The following is a 4,517-nucleotide window of genomic DNA, read 5'->3' as shown; positions in this document are numbered from 1 at the left end:
GCTTTTTGTTTTGTTTGTTTTGTTTTCAATTCTCCAAAAGGCCGTTTCTGTGCATCTCCGGTCTTCTGGGAGCAGGGCTATTTCATGGTGAAATGCTTGGTGTCCAGCCGCAGGAACTGACCTGCTCGATTCTGCATCCAGCTCTGACACTGTAACTGCCTGTCCTGGGCAAGTCGTCCAGCTTCCGAAACCTGGATTTCTCTGTGGGCTTTGTTATGGCTTGAATGGTGTCCCCCAGAATTCATATGTTGAAGCTCTAACCCCCAACACCCCAGAATGTGGCTGTATTTGGAGACAGGCTCTTTAAAGAGGTGATTGAGTGGAAAGGAGGCCTGGAGGGTGGTGCCCTAACCCGATAGGACTGGTGTCCCTAGAAGTTCAGGAAGAGAGATCCTGGGCAGGTGTGCAAAGACACCAGGCCATCTGCCAGCCCACGGAGAGAGGCCTCAGGGGCAACCATCCCTGCTGGCACCTTGACCCTGGCTTCCAGCCTCCAGAGCCGGGAGGAAATCGCGTGTGTTGCTTAGGCCGTGCAGTCTGTGTGCTCTGTTCTGGTGAAACTAACGCAGGCCTCGGGGGAGAAGCCACACCTCCTCACTGGTGAGGAGAACCCATGGAATAATGGTGCTTAGTCGAATCAATGTTTGGTGTTGTAGACACCTATCCCCCACGCTGTCCGTCATCGCTGCCAGTCCTGGTAACTACCCCCGCCCCATGTATAAAACCGCCACCAGGAAAGCAGGCACAGCATTCCAGTACGAACCCCGTGCGCCCATCTTTCCCTGGTCCCTCTTGCTGACGTGGGGAGGCATCCCTCCTCGTGCGGAGTTCTCCGCCTGCGCTGGACCAACGCCGCGAGCTTCGCAGGCCACCTCCCTTTATTTCCTGGCATCGCCGTGTCCTCCTGCAGCCCCCTGCCCCGCTCTTCTCTCCGCGATCCAGTTTCCCGAGTTACTGTACGTGTCTCCACTTCCTCCGCTCTTCATACTTGTTTACTGAGAGAGTCTGAGCTGTTTAAAGAATCACAGGGACACCATGCTCACTGTCTGGGTGGGAAAAATGGCCCACTACCAGCCAGAACTTTAGAATTCTCCCAGGTGCGCCTCTTCCCTAGCCCCCTCCCTCCCTGACATAGGTGAGCCTGGTCCCCTATTTGATGTATGACTCTGGCTTCCATTTTTTGCTGCCTGCTAGTCAATCATGAGACTGTTGTTTCTTTGTAGGGTGTCTGCTTTTCTCTCTGACTGCTTTTAATTCTCTTCCGCCTCCTTTTCTCTCCCCACCCCCCCTTTCCCTTTGTAGTCTTCCTTTGTCACTCTGACACATGGACAGAGTTCCCTGGCATCCGTTTGAGACCAGCTCTGCCACTCACGGATTTGTGATCTTGCGCACAACTTCGTTTCTCAAAAGGCTTTCCCTCGTCTGAAGATCAGTCCGCATTGCGAATGTTGGTTGCCTTGTCTAGAGTCAGACAGCCCTGGGTTGGAACTCAGCTCTGCCACGTACTAGCCCATAGCCTTGGCTATTACTCAACTTGGCGAGACCTCAAGTTCTTTGTCTGCAGACGGTAGAGATTATGCCTTTTATCCCCGCATCCCCAGTAATCACCACCCTACATGGCTGAGCAGATGAAGCTTCCAGTGGGGACAGTGCGGGCTTCTCACCAAGGCCAACAATTGTGGTTTAAGCATTTGCTGGAACAAATAGAACTGATAGCTTTAGAGCTTCAGGCATCTCAACACGGTATCTGGTATCCCAGAGACTTCCTTGTCTCCGTGGACCACTCAGTATCCGGGGCCTCTTTCAGTTGTTCGGGTCATGTAGCCCTCTGCTCACAATCCTCCAACCATTGCCCATCCCGCTCATGCTAAAGCCAGAGCCCTAAATGGCCCCCAGCCCCACCTCTGAACCAGTATCCTGTCCCTCACACTCATCCTCACCCATACTGCTTCCTCGCTCTTCCTAGAACACGCCAGGCATGACTCGGGACTTCTGTGCTTATGGCTCCCTGTGTCTGGAGGCCTTCCCTAATGGCTTGATGTAAACTAGGACATTTTATATACCTCAACCTGGTCTTGACATGAGCTACCCTCTTTTTCTGCTCGATTTCTCTCCATAGCACCCTCTGGACAGTATCTAGCTGTCTGTCTGTCTGTCTGTCTGTCTGTCTTGCACCCACCAGAGTGAACGCTCTCTGAAGAAGAGACTGTGTCTGTGTTTTCAGGGCTGTATATTTACAACCCCGGGCACATTGTCAGTGTCCAGTACATCAGACCGTGAATGAAAATGTTTGCCAGACTCCTTCAAAAACGATCCATTCAGGCCTCAAGCTCCTTGGACCTTTCCATGTGTTTGGTTTGTTTCTTCCCTTAAAAGCAGCGGAATCGCGGAGTTTCTAGCTTGCAGAGGAGGTGGAGGTCTGCCTGTGGCTGGGAGGAGAGGGCCCCGGCAGGGTGAATGACTGGCCTCAAAGCCCGGCTCCGAGGTGGTTTGCAAGGGAGACACTCAGACGTTTTTCCTTTCAGAAGCCCTTGACCTTCCACAGTGCAAGCCTGAGCCCTGGAGGAAATGCAGTCTCACAATCTAACTCTGAACTTTGGCTCTTCTTCCTCATCGGTGCCCGGGGCTGGGACTTCGCCCCTCGCCCTCCACCCTGCTTCCTCTTTCCTGGTTGTCAGGAGGGCGGTGTGGGCGGGACCCCTGTGGGAGGTGGGGACTTGCTGTTCTCCCCCCCACCCCCCTTCTCTCTCTCTCCTGAAAAGAAAACTTAAAAGAGTCCCGCCACTTATTTTCTCTGAATTCGAACTATATTGGTGGGTTCGAAAGACACGGGAACATGGGGAAATAACCCTAATCACCACCAAGAGGTTCTGCTTCACAGACGAGAAGGCAGAGGCCAAAAGAGAGGAGAAGAAGTAATTTGCTCAAATGTATCCTGTCCCAAACGGAACTTCTTTTAAAATATATATATTTACTGATTTCAGAGAGGAAGGAAGAGGAAGAGAGAGAGAGAGAAGCATCATTCATGAGAGAGAATCATCAATTGGCTGCCTCCTGCACGCTCCCTACTGGGGATCTATTCCGCAACCAGGGCATGTGCCCTGATGGGGAATGGAACCATGACCTCCTGGTTCGTGGGCCGATGCTCAACCCCTGAGCCACACACAGGCCCAAACAGAACTCTTGATTCCTCCTCTCCAGTGTGCCCCTCGCCTCAGTAACTGGAGTCATTATTCCTCCACTCGCTTCAGCCAGAACCCAGGCGTTACCCTTGAGCCCTCTCTTTTCATCACCCAACACCTTCAATCCGCCAGCAAATCCTTTTGGCTCCGCTTTCTATATATAGTGCAAGTCTGACTCGCAGCCCTCAGCCCTCGGCTGCCTCCACCCCCAGGCCACACCTTCCTCCTGTCCCTTCTGGACTGCCACAGAGGTTTCCTAACTGGTCTCCTCACACCCACCCTCACCCCACCCCCTCCCACCCAAGTGTCCCCCACACAGGAGCCAGAGTGCTCTTTTCAACATGCACATTGAACCATGGTGTTCAAATCCTTCCAATAGTTCCCATCCCTCTTAGAAAACAAGGCCCCCAGGATCTGCCCCCTGCTCCTCTCTCTGCCCTCGCCTACCACCACGCTCCTTCACTTCATTCCAGCACAGCTGCCATGCTCATTCCTGCCCAGGGCCTTTGTGCCTGTCGGCCCACATGTCAAAGCCCGCTCCTCCCTGGCAGCCTAACGCAGACAGCGCCCCATCGCCGGTCCCTTCCCCGGGTGGGGAGCCCAGTCCCCTGTTAGAATGTAAGCTCCCTGTGGGCAGGGAGGTGTCTTGTTCGCTGCTGTGTCTCCTGCACCTAGAACAATGCTGGGTGCATAGCAAGCGCCCAGTATTTGTTGAAGGGATGAGTGGAGGAAGGAAGGAATGATTTGGCTTCGTGGCAGGCATCTACTTCGTGGCAGGGTTCGAACTTGAACCCAGGTCTTCTGACTCAGGCCAGGCTCTTTCCCCTACAACGTGCCACCTTGAAGGTTGGAAAGTCACATCTTTAGCTGCAGAGAAAGAAAAATTACCGTGGCTCCGGCAGCCTTTGCTCCAGGCAGGGCCTGGCTCCCTGGACGCAGGATGCACGCTCATGCTGCAGGGACCCGTCATCCCGGCCTCCACCACCACCAGCAGGGACGCAAGCACACGTGCTGTGGCCGGTGCTGCTGGACACCGCCAGCCCAGCCAGACCCGACTCCAGCGCTCTGTGCACTGTTTGAGCAACATACACACACACACACACACACACACACACACACACTTTGCATGTAAACAAAGCACGCCAGAAAGGCCTTCAGGCCCAGCCCCTCCCTTCCTGCCAAGCGTGGGGACAAATGGTGGTGGTCTTGGCAGAAGGTCTCTGTTGCCTTCTCTTTGTCTCCGAGTCGAGACCATTCATTTCCTCCCATTCAACCCGCTTTATTTTTGGCCGTGTGACTCTCCTTTGTGCACTTAAATATTCGGTTCTCAGACTT

Source organism: Myotis myotis, unplaced genomic scaffold (assembly GCF_014108235.1).
Source record: "Myotis myotis isolate mMyoMyo1 unplaced genomic scaffold, mMyoMyo1.p scaffold_m19_p_18, whole genome shotgun sequence".
Taxonomy (NCBI): Eukaryota; Metazoa; Chordata; class Mammalia; order Chiroptera; family Vespertilionidae; genus Myotis; species Myotis myotis.
This window is presented reverse-complemented; position numbering follows the sequence as displayed.